The sequence below is a fragment of the Netta rufina genome (genome assembly GCF_964035555.1).
Source record: "Netta rufina genome assembly, chromosome: 9".
In the NCBI taxonomy this organism is placed as follows: Eukaryota; Metazoa; Chordata; class Aves; order Anseriformes; family Anatidae; genus Netta; species Netta rufina.
The window spans coordinates 3,180,547-3,196,098 of NC_140132.1; the positions used below are offsets into that span (position 1 = coordinate 3,180,547).

The 15,552-nt window shown below is 43.3% G+C and overlaps 1 protein-coding gene across 7 annotated transcripts in view; it reads left to right on the top strand.

The window, feature by feature from the left end:
- The first annotated feature begins 16 nt into the window (after positions 1–16).
- The window catches only part of TRIP12 (thyroid hormone receptor interactor 12), a 76,420-nt gene continuing 60,884 nt past the window's right edge, over positions 17–15,552 (top strand). For 6 of the 7 annotated variants that reach the window (XM_084292053.1, XM_084292055.1, XM_084292057.1 and 3 more), the window contains exon 1: positions 17–319. The gene's annotated coding sequence lies outside the window, so the exon portion shown is untranslated. Of the gene's footprint in view, positions 320–1,765; positions 1,996–15,552 lie in introns of all 7 variants that reach the window. The other variant, XM_084292054.1, reaches the window with a different exon arrangement.

Consider the following 15,552-nt stretch of genomic DNA (forward strand, 5'->3'; position numbering starts at 1 on the left):
GGCGGGCCCCGCACGCACACGGGAGCCGCGGGGGCTGCGCGGGGGGCGGCGGCGGCGGCGGCGGCCGGGGCCGGGCGTGGAGCGCCCGCAGGGCCTGGGGGGGGGGGGCGCGCGGAGCCCCGGCGCTGGGAGAAAGTAGTCCCCCGGGCCGCCCCCCCCCGCCCCCCCCCCGCGCCGCTGGAAGGGGTTCGGCGGAGCCGGCGGAGGCGGCGCCGCTCGGTGCTGCGGCTTCAGCTGATAATTGAAGGGAGGAAGGCGGCTGCCGCCGGGAGGAGGGGAGGCGCGGAGCGTCTGCGGAGGCCGCACCGGGACAAACTAGGTACCCGCCGCCGGCCGTTGGGGGGGGGGCTCCGGGGCTCCCCCCGCGCCCCCCGGGCCCCTTGTGTCGTCCCCGGCGTTCCGCCAGCCGGGGGGGGTGGGGGGTGGCGGCGCGGCGCCATCCCGGGGCATTGTTGTGGGCTGGGGGGGGCGCGGGGCCTCCGCCGGGGTGAGTGGGGAACGGGGCGGGGGGGGGCGTTGGGGGTCGGGGGTTGGAGAGGGGGGGGCTGGGGAGGGGAGCGGGGCCTCAGAGCGGCCGGGCGCTGCGTGCCCCCCGCTGCGGGGCCGGCACGGCTCGGCCGGGTGTGCGGGGGGGGAGCGAGGCCTCCCCGGGGCCCCCCGGAGGCCGCAGGGGGCTGCCCTCCCCCCCCCCCCCCCCCCCTCGATCCGCTGCCCTTCCGCCTCCGCGGCCTCTCCCTCAGGGCTGCCCTTTCTTTTTTTTTTTTTTTTTTTTCCTTTTTTTTTTTTTTCTTCCCCTCTTTCCTTATTTTGCGCATCGAATATCTCAGAGAGAGAGGAAAAAAAAAAAAAAACACAAAACCACCAGCAGCAGCTCTTATTTCCTTCCCCTCCCCTCCCGGCTGGCTAAAAATGCTAAATAATGGCCCGGCGTCCATATTCCACGGGCTTTCGTGGTGGGGGGGATGGAGGGAGGAGGAGGAGGGCGGTGGGCAGGGAATGGAGGCGCTCGTCGGGCTGGAGCCCAGCGCCGGCCGCCTGGCAGGGCCATTATGTGCTCTCCTTTTCTTCCCGCAGCTCGCGCTTCGGAGCCGCTGGGTTATTTTGTTTTATTTTTATTTTTATTTTTTTTTCTCGCTTTCGGTCGCGAAGCGAGCTGCCGGCTCCTCGCCTCCTCTTGCATAACGCCTCGCACTCGGCAGCTCCGGGCCCGGCCTCCCCCGGCCCGGCCTCCTCCTGCCCCCGGCCCGGGGGGGGCGCTGGGGGCAGCCGGGCCCCGCCGGGCTGGCAGCGACCCCGGCCGTGTGCTGCGGGAGCCCCGCAGGCCCGTCTTCCTGCTGCTGCTGCTGCTCAACTTTTTTATTGTTCCCCCTTCCTGCCCCCCCACCTCCCCTCCTCCCTCCTCCAGCGCTGCCTTTCTCCACACTCGGGGGGTTTTCAGGGCCCGGGAGCCCGAAAGTCTGGCCCGCGAGCTGGAAAATAATGGGGGGAAGAATGGAAAGTTGTGTCAAGGGCTTTGGGGGAAAAACATCGACGTATCGAACAAAGGTCCTGCCTGTGCTGGAGAGAGAGGCCTGCGTGTGAGGCCTGATTGTGTCGCATTTACACACGGGGAAGAAACGAGTGCTTGGTACCGGCCTAAATTTATTCTGTAACTCTGGCGTGCTGCTTGGAAAGGCTTTCAGAGTCCGTGCAGTGTGTTTTCAGGGTGGTTTGATTATGTGTGGCGATCTAATAATAATTTGAAATATTTTTTTTTTTTTTCCAGAAGACTGCTTAGTGTCTTTTTTTCCTACTTTGTTCAGCGGAAATAATATTGATCCAGGTGTTGAAACACCACAACGCAAAAGTTGACTCAAACGGGATAACTTCCCCAGTTTGTGTGCTGTGTATTACCAGTATTGAGCTTCCTGGTGCTTTAAAGGCTGGCAGAAAGAGGAGTTAATTAGTTACCACCTGACAAATATGAAGTACATCCTTCATAATTGGGAAGAAGAGGTATTCTAATGATTTAAATTTAAATTAATTTTGCAAGCTTTTCGTAGGAGAATTGTCACTGTGGATGTGCTTTCTTTAAAAGAAAGACTTGAGATGCAAGTGTTGCAGTGATTGCTTCTGTTTATCTCTGCTCTATTCTCTTTGCAGTTCTCTCTCTTCCCCCCACCCCAACACTGTAAATTTAACCCTGGGGTGGTTTGTTTTTTTTGGTGTTTAGTTTCCCCTCAAACATATTTGAGAGTTTTTTTTTCATTGTGGTTAAAAAAAATATTTTTTTAATATTTGCATATACAAATATAATCAACATGAAGGCAGTACTTGGAAAACAACTGTATACCTTTTTCTTGCTTGGTAGCCTATCTAATAAATATTGGCAGGGGTTACATATATTCATGAAAATATTAGTATTTCAGTTTCTGCAGCTAATATTTTAACACTGAACTAAGATGCTTAAAAGCAGGGTTCTGGTGAGTAAATACTGTAAATAACACTTCTAGTAGTTCTTACAAGCATACACGTCTTCAACTTGTCACAGTTTCTACATTTGTAAAATGTAGCTTATTGTGTGTGGTTCAGCTGTGTATATAGAGTAGCTTTCTGGTTTTGATCGTAATGGAAGGCTTTATCTAAAGCATTTGTTGTTCAATGTCTCTTGCGTTAGAAATATAGGTTGTCTGATTTTTCTTTCACTCCTAGGATTTATAAAAAATGCTGGGAGTAAGCTTGTCTTGATGATTTTTGAGTCGGCATGTTCTCCAGTCTCCAGATGGCTCCATAGGTAGGAGTCTAAACAGGCCTTAGTGTTAGTAGGGAAATTGTAGGTCATCCATGGTGTGGCATTACTGCTTATTAATACAGCAGATCTACTTCAGCAGGAGTGCTGCTGTGTTGAGTAAGAGGCTTAGGAAAATGGAGTCTTTTTGTGTCCTGCAAAAGTTCTTCTGGCCAGTGACCGGTAGGGAAATAACCTGTATCTTCCCAGTAAATGGCTGATGGCAGCTGTCATTCTCGATCAGGAGAGATGCGCAAGTTCATTTTCTTTGTTTTTCTTTTTATATTGTATTTTGACTGTCTTCAAACCCAAGATGGAATGATTTTATAAGAACAAGTCCTCACCATGATTTTCTTATATGTTTACAAAATCTGAAGCCCAAAACTATGGGCCACAAGGACTCTGCATTGCTAGTATAGCATTTTCTTAGGGACCTAATATAGTTGACTTTAACTCATCACGGCTTGGTGCATGAAATTTTCTTGAGTCTTTAAGATTACTGATAAGTAGTTATTTACTTTGAGACAATCCAGTAAGATAACCTGACTAAATCCTTTTTGTTGCTCAGCAGTGAAGCTGAAGCCTGAGCAGGAAAACTGTTTGACTAACCTGCATGTTTGTACTTATTTTTCAGTGTAAGTGAAGCTCAGAACTATCTGTGTTAGTTCTTTAGGCTAAGCTACTTTTTCTAACTAGCTAATTAGTAAGCAGCAAGTAGAACACTCCTGGTCACAGGTCTGTCCTCTGTCACACGATACTAAATTACTGTGACAATGTATAATCAAATCCCAGAGTTGTTCAATGTGGTATGCTGTCCTGTTGTCAAAAACTTGGACCTGGAATATTGCTGGGATCTTCCATTGGCCGGTCTGATGATCTATGTCCTGTTAATCACCTGTAAAATTAGTAACACTCCCTATAAAGCACTTTGTGGACTCTATGACAAATTCATAGTCTTGGAAACTTCTCATCAGGCTGTCACCGCCCAATTCAGTACTGACTGTGAAGGTAGTAATACGTCTGAATTTCTTGGCAGTAGGATAACAGGCTACCTTTGGGTCACTGGATTTACTTTCCCAAAGTAGTAATGTTTACTGTGAAATAGATCTTAATACTTTAATCTATGCACAGTATCAGAACAGGCTTATGGCAGTATATGAACCAATTTCTTAGAGTGCTTCCATGGTAAAGTTTTAATTTAGGCCATGAGCCTGGTTACTGGAATACAAAGTCACATTAACTCTTTCCTCATGATTTTTTTTTCAATGTACGTGAAATAATGTCTCTCAAGGAGCTAAACCATCTTCATGCTTCTCACTGGTAATCGAGCATCTGAATGTGACCAAATACTTACATGTAGCTGTTTGGTTCAGGATGTCTTTTAAACAAAGTAATTGCACACAAAACATGAAGTCAGTGATCTTGTATGAGCAGGAGATTTCTAGCTGCATGTGATACCAAGTCAGTGTGAAAAACAACCTAAATCAACTAGCAGCCATTGGGTGCTTTCAAAGTCTGGTGATGGTTACTTTACTGTGGAGGTTAGTTTTGAGGAGCAATTGTTCTCCAAATCCTGCCATGTGAGAAAATCTTTCTCATCAAGTTGGTAGAATCTAGCTGTGTAAATACGCAATCATGTTCCCCTTTAATTCTGTCTGGCAGCCAGGGTTTGAGCGCACACAGCTGATCTGTTTACTCGCACTGTCTGTAAAAAGGCTTGTCTTGTAATGTACTGGCTGTTGCCAGTCTTACTTGACTCACAAACATACTCGGTACAAATGTGGCAGAAAACTGCTGTGTATGAGAGTAACAGTCTACTTTCAAAGTGAAGACTTGCGTAGGAAAAACTGGAAAAGTTAGGTGTGTATCAACAAGGTGTTCATCAGGGATCTAGTACTATCTGTGGTTTTCAAGCCATACTTGCCTTCAGCTGATCAAAGAAAGCCTTTCTTGCCATTGTTCATAGAAAAAGCTAGTTTAGAAAGGACTTCTGGAGGTCACTTGGTCCTGCTCCTGCTTGGCCTTTTCTGCTTTTGAATAAATAGGCTTTAATTGATTAGCAAACTGATAAAATTACACCATCTTCTTGAGTGATAAAAAAGGGAAGGAAAAAAAAAAGAGGTGGATTCTGGAAGGCTTCCATGATGTGTAGCAGTATGGTGCTGTGTCACAGAAGGGGGGTGAAAAATCACGAATTTTTCAGTGTTTTCTGAATGAATTGGTCAGCTTTGTGATGCTGGCTGCCATGAAGTGCATGATAAGCTGCCAAGATTTGACCTTCTTAAAAGGTATGAAGGGACTGAGTCATCTCCTGGAATGTGAACCTTGTGTTGTAGGGAGCAATTTGGTATTTCAAAATGGAAGCTGAGCTCCCTGCTATTTGTACTCCTTGAACAAGAGGGCTTTCTTTAAGCTCTGAGAAGCAAGGTATATTTTGTGTTTTTTTTTTTTTTCCTCCATTCAGAATAACTTGTTATTGACCACCATTACTTTATTGCCTAACATCCAAGTAAGTAAACTTAGTGTAAAGAAAGGCGAATACTTGTTAGGCTTTTGTAAAAGTGGAAGGTTCAAAGATACTGTTTCCTGATGTGCATGTATTATTTGGAGGCAAGGGTGTTAAACTTCTAGATGGCTGACTGGTTATGAGGCAGGCATTACTGTGTATCTCTTTTAGGTTTGTGGCTGACTACTGTGCTGTTTTGAAAAAGTGGTTAATATTGTTGTTAAAGCAGAGCAGTAACTGTAATGGAGAGTTTGTACTTTGCACCTCACAGTTAGTTACTAAATGTAAAACCATTAGGAAAAAATAGGCCTTGGATAAAATTTCCTAGGTAATCTAGTACATACGTCTGCTCCAGGGTAACTAGGTCTAGCCTTTTGCTATCTTTGCTCTTTAGAAATCATGCGTGCTTGTACTGTTCTTCTTTCTCTGTGTCTTGCTTCCCTGTGAGCTTGTTATGGCTTGTCTTATCTATCTGAATATATGATATGAGAAGGTGTCTCTGTGCCATGGGCTTCCATGTGATTTAACTCTGGTCTTCACCTCCTCTCTTAGTCTAAGGCTGGTTAAATATACAAGCACAGGTGAAGGAATGTGCAAATCAAAAATACGTATGTAGTATCTTTTTAGTTGAGAATGGATCTTTTTTAGGAGCAATGTAGGTGTTGCAGTTTTGCCCCCACTGCCTCTACCACCGCACATCAGGGACTTGCATTAATTGATGCTGGAATAATGAACACTTACTCAAACTCCTGGAGTTAGTGAGGCCTGCTGCCTTCATGTCATACACACTTGTAGCATATGACTGTGGTAGACGTCTACTTTTGGATCAAATAACAATGTAAGATGCAGTTAACAGCAGGGCTAGAAGATGACTTTTTTTTTTTTCCATATTTGTGTTTTCAAATCCCTTCTGTAATTAAACTTATTCAGTATGAAGAGTGTCCTTTCCTGGTCTTAGGAAGGTGTGTGCACTGCAACTGAGCCTTCTGAACACAGCTGAAGTGGGACAATGCACTTAAAGAGAACTCATGAAGAAATAGGCTGTCTGCTGAGTATAGGCTTGGAGCTCAGCCTTACAGAATGAATTTTCTCTTCCTCTTTATTTTGACGATAAGCTCAGTTATAATCAAGATACTGAGTGGGAGCCATGATTTCTGATTAGGACTTCTTATCTGACCTTCACAGCTCTTCCAGGTATAGCAATGTGATGAACTCATCCATCCTGAGTGGTGGGGGAGAGGTGGGAAGCCACCAGCTTGAACGGGGGCCTGCAGGCAGTTGTAGTCTGCGTGGCTGAGCTGGAGTGAACGGTACCCAAAAAGATGTTGCATAGCTAGGTTTCAGGCCTTTGTTTTGACTGCTGGTGTTACTTAAATCGATTCAAGCGACAAAAAGGGCATAAATTTCATTGCTGTACGTTGAAATGCAACCTGAAGTTAAATCAGAACTTGAGGGGAGGCTGCCACTTTCACTGACTGTCACTGAAAGGAAGCGGTGGAAGCTGCGTGGCCTTGGCAAAACTTCAGTCAGGATTCCAAGTGTCAAAAGCAGTGCTTTACAGATGACCCATGTTCTATCTTGTGCGCGTTTGTTTAATGAGCGTGCACGTTGCCATTTCTTACCGTGGTGGTTTCCAGCAGATAGTCAGCTTTCTGCAGTAAAGTAGTAGCAATAAGAATGAAGGCTGCTATTATACCGTAAGGTTATGGATAAGGATTAAAGGCATCAGTTCTGTTCCCTTCCTCTCTTACCAAAAGCTTGGCAGAAGAACAAATAAAATTCTTTCCCCCCCCCCAAAAAAAAATGATAGCAAGTATGCTTTCTTCAGATCTCTTGTATGGCAACTCTAAAGTTGAAATAGTACTGCTGCATCCTCCCTAGTTCTCGTTTACCTCAATTATTTGTAGACTCATAGCTCAGTGTAGGTCCCAGCCACGTTTTATACTAGGCTATTGACAGAAGACGCCAGCTCAAAACTTTCATCAACACTTCAACTACAACTGAAAGAAGCATTTTTAAGAGAAATACCATTGTATGGCTTGATCTGGAAATTGCAATGCTTGATTAAGAGAATGGAAGTAGAGTTCTCTTCAGGTTAACTGTGAAGGGCAGAGATGAATGTTGTGGAATTCAGTATGTGAAGGAATGCCCCATTAAATGCCTTTCATTCATGTTTAAACACTTGAGCACTATGGTCAAAGTAGGAAAAAAAAACCCTCTTACTATTTTTTAATAGCACAGGGATTCTTAACATACTGCTGAAACCAAGCTGGAGCCGGAACAGAATGGGCACTGAAGGCTCTGCCTTGGCTGTGTGCTGATGTGTTCAAGTAAGCTAGACTCAGAGAAGTATAAATTTGGAAATACGAGGTAAACACAACTTCAGTAATGAGTTACTTCTTGAGAGCACACTTAGAATTAATGTTGCCGTTGCCTTTGAGACTTCACCGAAGTGACAATCAGTAATTTCAGTCTGTGTCAAAATACCCTACAGTGAACATATTTGTTGCTATATAGCTTCCAGAGGTGGTTTGGAGTAACGTACGTTGCCTGGGTACATCAGGCTTTCCTCTGTGATAGACTTGGTCAAAAGCTGCTCAAACTACTTGTGTAGCTTTAAAGGTAAATTCCTGTTAGGTAACTGAACCCAGTGGATAAATTTAATGTAGCTGCATCATCTACTTTTCAAAACTCTACTCTGTGTATTTTGTTCAGGTGAGGTCGGGGTTTCTATCACATTGGGATCTTTACAAATTCTAACCATGATTCCTGCTGGCAGCATCTGCAGTGTCACCAGAACCACTCCATCCATTCCCTCCACTTGTTCTTAGTAGTTTGGTTGTCCTAAGCTCGCCTGGCTTCTGTCTGCACTATTTCCTTGTTGCTTTTTTTTTTTTTTTTGTTTCATTCCCACTTAAAGCTACTGGAAACCCTGTTAGATATCACATGTACTACTAATGCAAGTGAATTTATTCTTACTGTAGCAGTGTTGGAGTATTTTTAAAAAGTTATTCAGAAGTAAGCCCAGTGGGTTGCTACGCGTCACAAAATTGTTGAATGTGTCTGACAGTTGTTGTCATCTAAAAGCTATTCCCCTTCAACTAAGAAATGGTTTCTTCCTAACAGACTTTTAGATTTGTGTTGGTTTCCTTTAACAAAATCCCGACAGGCTCTTTGGAAAGCCAGTGCAGTAAGATGGCAAATCAAAACTAGGTAGCAGGTGATACTGGAAATTGCTCTATCAGCAGAGTTAAGGTGATATTTTGTCCGTCTTTGTTTTGTAACCCATTCTGAAATAAGTTGTCTTAAATGTTTAATAACTCCATTGCAAAATCTGTGTTAACCTCTCCTAGTGCTCCCATGTTTTAGTCTGCTAGTTCTACAAGGAGCTCTTGCCAAAAAAAAAAAAAGTGTAGTTGGTTTGGTTTTCTGAATGTATCAACTTCTGGCACTATTCCGACCCCACCCCTCCCTACATCTGGGAGATATCAAACTTGAACATATGGGCACAGAGTGACACAACAAGAGGAGGATCGAGCTGGATAAACAACCTCTGCATAGAATAACCCTATCCAAAAGTGTGGAGTATGGTTTGTGGCTTTTTTATTTTAAATCCTAGAAGTCTCTGCTTATAGTGCAGTAAGTTGCTTTGTGGAGAGCTATCTTCTGCCTGCTCCCACCCGAGCAGGAGGTGTGGGTACAAGTTCTCTTCCCTTAGTTGCCACCAAGCTTATTCTTGGTAGGACCATGGGACGGCAAGGAAAACTTCAAACTGCAGACAGGAAAGGCGTGCTTCTTCCCACTGTCATCTCTGACCTCTTCACTGCTTGCCCCAAGTGTCTCAGTCCCGAGCAGCACTAGCATCTCCTTTCTGTTGGTTGGCCTACAGAACTTGGCATTCATAAGCTGCATGTCAGGACGGTGAAGTACTGCTGCCTAGGAATAAGCTTAGTAAGGGACTTCTTAATGTCAAAAGTGTAATCTGCTAACGCTGTTTGTACATCGCGTAAATCTTCAATTTGCAAGTGTCTAAAAAGCAATTAAGTGCCTGTGTTAGTTTTGTTTCTATACTTTTTTAATTCTTCAGTCCTCCTGAAAGATTCTTTTGGCATGCCTTTTATTGGATTTAACTATTGTGCAGCTTCCAGCATGGAAGTTTGCATAGCTCTGTTCTGCCTGCTAACTGTTTTAGTACTGGACTCTCATTTAAAGTAACTTTCTTCTCATGGTGTCTTACCCTTGGCCCTTACAGAAGGCTTTTATAACCTTGATGTTGCCAGGCTAAATAATACAGGCTTTATTAGTCATCTCCTGTAAGAGCGTTTTTCTGTTCTTTCAACTGGAATTCCTCTCTGTTGACCAAGGCCAACTGTGACGGGATAGAGATGCCAGATAAAGGCTTTGTGCAAAAGCGCTGGAGGTTCATCGGTTACTCTGTTACTGTGGATGCCAAAGTATTGTTACCTCCCCAGCCTGTCCCCAGATACACAGCATGTCAGCCTGTGAGTATTGGGAGTGTGTAGTCAGTAATGCTTATTTCAGCTGACAAGATCTTGGCTTATAGTAAAACCTCTGGTGTAGTACTTGGGTATGGGATCTCCATGCTGCTTGGTATTACTGCACTTCATTGTATTGCAGGTATCTTGTTAGAGTAGTTTACTCTTCCATAATTTTGACACGTGATTAGTATTCTAGTTGAGGGAAGAAGTGAGGGGAATTTTACAGTTTTTGATTGTTTTGGAAAAATGTTACAAGGGAACAAATCTGGCTTTAGGTAACCACATAGGTAATATGATTATGTTGAAATAAGCATAGACTGTAACAGTTATAAAGCTTTCATCTTATTTCATGCTTTCCTTCTGTGGATAATACTCTGCTCATCATTACAAATACTTTCTGCTAAACTCATTTTGTGGTGTATTCTATTTGGATGCTACTTAAGTGAACGGCTGTTTAAATAGTTTTGGATTCAACAAAACAAATAAAGCAGTGTGTGACCTCTCTTCCCTAAGCATGGAAGTAGTAGCAAGAGTTCTTCCAAAAACATCTTATTTCTGGAATTTGAAGTTACCCTGTCACTGCTGAAATAATTGTTCAAGGCTTAAGTGCATCACAAATGTAAGGTTTATTGCCTGCCTTCAGATGTTAAAAAATATTTAAGCATCCATAACTTACAGGAACTGATTTCCAGTGTCTTTCTCAGCTTTGGGCTTCCAACCGTAGTAGCAGCATATGAGTATATGGAGTCTACCTATGACAGAAGGAACTACAACGCATTAGGCAATTATTCTTTCTCTCTGTAGTCTGCTTGCTGTAACAGACAGCTTTGGAACTGACAGGGGTGCAAAGCCGTAGTTTGATTGTCCTCATCAAAGAACACTTGGCCTCTTGCTGAACTCTGGTTCGGTGAGAATGTGTCTGCTGCTTTCACGGAGTAAACAAGTACAATTTCATGCTGCTAATGATGTAGAGAAGGAAGGTAAGGGAAGGTAAGCTGTCCTGCGGAAAGTATTTGAAAGAACCAGTCTTAAATCTTAGTTTCTCAGAAAAGGGGAGTGCCTATTCCTGGAAATACTGTCAGCACTAATGGGATCTCTTTTTAAAGTGGTTTGGCTTTTTCTTTTGTTTTTAAAGCTAGGGAGATGATGATTCTTCATTGTGTTTCTGGATCATTTTTGGCTTAGGGTGCTTTAAATGCCTTATTTTTAGCCTGAAATACCTTGTTGGCAGTTAAAGGCAAAAAGGAAGAGGAAAAAACAAAGGTGATGGTATGTTTAAGCATTCAGTTTATATGCCACTGACTCTGGCCATGTTGTCATAAATATTATATCCGTGCCATCAATGCTAGTAGCTCGCACAGGGTTCTCTACACTTAGCTTCCTTGAGGGAAGGTGTTTGAAAGATATTAACCTGCCACGTGTCAGTCTTGAACAATTGTGGTGAGGCATTGAAGGACCTGAACTGAACTGTGTTCAGTTTTTGGGCCCCTCGCTACAAGAAGGACATCGAGGTGCTTGAGCGGGTGCAGAGAAGGGCGACGAAGCTGGTGAGGGGCCTGGAGAACAAGTCCTACGAGGAGCGGCTGAGGGAGCTGGGCTTGTTCAGCCTGGAGAAGAGGAGGCTCAGGGGCGACCTTATCGCTCTCTATAGGTACCTCAAAGGAGGCTGTAGCGAGGTGGGGGTTGGTCTGTTCTCCCACGTGCCGGGTGACAGGACGAGGGGGAATGGGCTTAAGTTGAGCCAGGGGAGTTTTAGGTTAGGTGTTAGGAAGAACTTCTTTACTGAAAGGGTTGTGAGGCATTGGAACAGGCTGCCCAGGGAAGTGGTGGAGTCACCATCCCTGGAAGTCTTCAAAAGACGTTTAGATGTAGAGCTTAGGGATATGGTTTAGTGGGGACTGTTAGCGTTAGGTGAGAGGTTGGACTTGATGATCTTGAGGTCTCTTCCAACCTAGAAATTCTGTGACCTAGCGTTTTGTGCCAACTTCCATGAATGCTGCTTGGAGATGACAAAGTGCGACAAAAAGATGCAAACTATTCAATTTCCCCTGAAACTCAGAGAGTTGGTGTTAGGTGTAGGGGCTTCCAAGCACCAGCACTGTGTGTGTGTTACACATGATCTAACCTTTTTATAAAAAAAAAAAAAAAAAAAAACTACAAGAAATATCAAATGGCAAAGCTAACGCAGTCAAAAAAAGTCCCATGCTTACTTTAGAAGGGTTTGATCTTTTCTGCTGTTCATCATCAATGAAAGTGACAAGTGCAAGTCCAGACCTGTAGCAGCTACCAGCAGAAGCTCAACCTGCTCTAGAGTATAGCGATTTAAATGGGTACATTAAGTAGTGGTGCATCCAAAATTGAGGTAGTCGGTTGCTTGCTAATAGTATTCCAGGTTATGGCATCAGACTTGAGTTGTACCTATTCTGATGTTTGCCATGGCACTGGGGAGGGTGGAGTTGTTGGTGGCCCAGCTCTGAGGTGGAAGGAATTTCAGCTTATGTATTTGTAACTGGCTATCAGCTACGCTGCGTTATTCTTTCTACTTTCATAGATTGAGCAACCATTGGTGGTGGTGAAGTTGATCTAATTTCAGGTTGTTTCAGCAGAATTTGGAAGGTTTTATTGCTGAGAACTGGTGATATAAACTTGTACAGATGCAGTCATCTGTATTTTGACCTAGCTCCTGAAGTTTGATACACCCAATTCAGCATGAAATCAGCCTGTGCAGGCATTAGAGTGAGGCTGATAATTGTACCTTATCCCCGTACTTTCTGAGATGTTTGTGTAAGAGCAGGGGCTTGGAGTAATGACATACTCCAAGGCAGCAGCTTTGGATAAATACATGTAGTCAGAGAGCATCTTCTGTCAAGTACCTAAGACTTTCACTTAGGTTTTGGGTGAGAGGAACTGACTTAATTCTAGCTCATTAAGGTGATCATGTTCACTAAGATGTCTCCCAAGAGCTGTGGTTGGGTTTTTACCCCCCTCAGTACTGGGGTACTCTATGGAGTACAGAGTGGAGTCCTGCTGCAAAACTGCACAATGATAGCTCCAGTGCTCTAATGACTGTTCTGTTCTCTCTCTGTAGTCTGTATGGTGACTTCAGTGGTAAGTTAAGTTATGTATGAAGAGTATTGGAAGTGGGATTCAGTGTAATCACTATTGAGCTTAGCGTTAATAACGATATTTTTTTAAAAAACAAAAAAAAAAAACATCAATTTTTCGCTCAGTTTCTGTCATACTTGAATATGTGCAGAATGCTTATGGTGTCCTTTTAGTTAGGAAAATACCGGTTATCAAATGCACAATGCTACACTAGGTTTGAAACTTTTTTTCTTAAAAAAAAAAAAAAAAAAAAAAAAAGGCACTCCCTCCACTGAAACTCTATCATGCAGCTGTTTAATGTAATGAATATTGTCATACTAGTGTATGGTGATGGCATATGCTAGCCCTGATATCTGAAACTGCAGCAGCAGGCTGTTGATGAAAAAAAATAAAATCATAAGCTTTATGCAATCCCCCTTCTTCTAACAAGTTAAAATAGATGTGCTATTAAGTAGTCTTTAATACTGCAACTTCAGTGGGCACTGTTTTCGAACTACTTCAGTTCTGTGTAAGTAGCTCATGGCTGGACTAGGCTGTTCTCAATTGCGGCACGGAGTAGCTGTGTCCCAAGACTGTTCTGCCAGGGAAGCCTTTAAATACAAAGAAAAGATACCAGTGAAGTTTAGACAGCATAGAAGGATAGATCCAAACTGAGTTCAATTAATTCAGCATCTTTGGTAGCAAATGGGTGTTGGAGATGCTGGGACTAATTACTTTGAAGACTTGAAGTGGGGAAATAAAGGTAGTAAAGATGCCATGATTACTCAAACACTTCATTGCTCCTTAATCGTATGTGGGATGTGGATGTGCATGTTGCTAGCTGAATATCTTTGATTAGCAAAACAGATGTAGGATAAGGAGAGGCTGCAGCCTGTAGGAAATAAGTAAATTTTGCTTTTAATATGATAAGATACTGTGCAGAGGGTAGGAAGAAACTGTACTTGCTTCTGGGCCTGCAGGTATTTTTCCTGTTCCTTCACAAGCCTGTCTGATTCATGTTTGTTCTTTAATCCTTCCCTGAAGTCAGTCAATTCCCTGTGTCTATTTTTTTTGTGCTCAAGTGTTGTCAGGAGGTGTTCTATCTTGCATTGTGATGAAGCAGCCCTCTTCAGCTAAATATCCTTTTGTTTGCCTTGAGTCTCCCCTGCAAGTGCATTTTATTAAATGGTGTAAAAAATAATAGTAAAGAGGAGAAGGAGGTGGAATAGTTATAAAGCTGCATGGGTGCTTTGTGGATTTTTTTTAAAGAAAAAAACATCTTGCATAGAAGTTGAGAAGTGAAGCTTGCTTTTGAATTCAGTGCCATCTTAACAGTATGGGCTTTTTTCACATTTGCAAAAATCTTTCAGGTGCCTACCAAGATGGATGCATAGCTTTAGAGCCAAGTCCTTAGTCTTTGTAAACACATGATAATTAAGCCTTGTCTTCTTCCTCACCACATTTTCTTCCAGTTCTAGACAAGGTCAATACCAGTATTGTTTTTTCTTTTGGGGGTCTGGGTGGGATGAGGGTAAGTTGTAGCTTTACTTTTAAGGTATGGTGAAGTGTTAATGTAGGATAAAAGGTCACCTGTATAGGAGGCAACTGTTCAGTATTCTGATTGGGTCACAGAGCAAATTGCAAAAGCAGAGGCTTATCAAATCAGCTATTATAATATCTGACTCTGAGATAATCATCTTGGTCAAAAGATAAAACTGTAGAGGGCCTACAGTTCTGCTTATTCTTTCATAAGTATCTGGGAGCTGTGGAAAAAATTTGTTCTTCTGATCTCTGTTCTGTATTACTGACAGTCTGTGAATCTTTCCAGTACATCGGAGAGCAGGAGTTGAGCTGGAAGGTAACTAAAGAGCATTGAGCAGATTTGGGTGGCATCTACTGGATTGTCTCCTCGCTGGCAGTAAGAAGGCTTTCTTCCAACTCAGAAACACCGTCAGGAAGGTATTTGGGCTCTGGCAAACCTGACCGAGCTGTGACTCTGTGTTTATAAATACTTCACTTTTTGTCAAGTACAAATCTAGTGAATTGTAAAATATAGGTGTAGTTGTGGGCCTTGTTTGGGCAAGGAAAGTGGGCAGGTAGCCTCAGAGAGTAAAGGTAAGAATTACCTCCACTGTACCTTATTCTACCTTACCATTGGTAAGGTAAAGCAGAAAAAAGAGCTGGTGGCTTTTATACATGGGAAGGAAGAGGGGAGTTGGTGATTCTTCAGTGTTTGGGGGCACAAAAAAAAAAAAAGGTGATGTGTTCTTGTCTAGTTTAAAGTTAAAACTAAGTCTGGCATCCTGCTAAAAAGCATTAGACTTCTAATATTTAAACTTGCTCAAGTTCAACATCTCAGTTCAGTCTCTGGATGTGTGTGCGCCTTTCACATTCTTTGTAATCCAGATGTACAATACCTTGTTCCTCTAACTCATTGTATTCATGGAGTAATGAGAAGGGGAGTGTGTGCATGCTCAGAGGGAAGGTAGTCTCATAGGTAAAGTGTACCATAAAGTTGTTTAATTTGTGCTTAAAGCCTGGTACTCAGGATTTTGACAGCTATTTTTCTCCTACTGCAAAGGTTGGAACATTCCTAAAATGCAAATGTATAAGCTAATATTGTATATTCTTGTGTGCAGTTCCTGTGAAAGAGTAGCTCTGAGCATAATAAAGTCCTGATCCCATCATTGATAGGA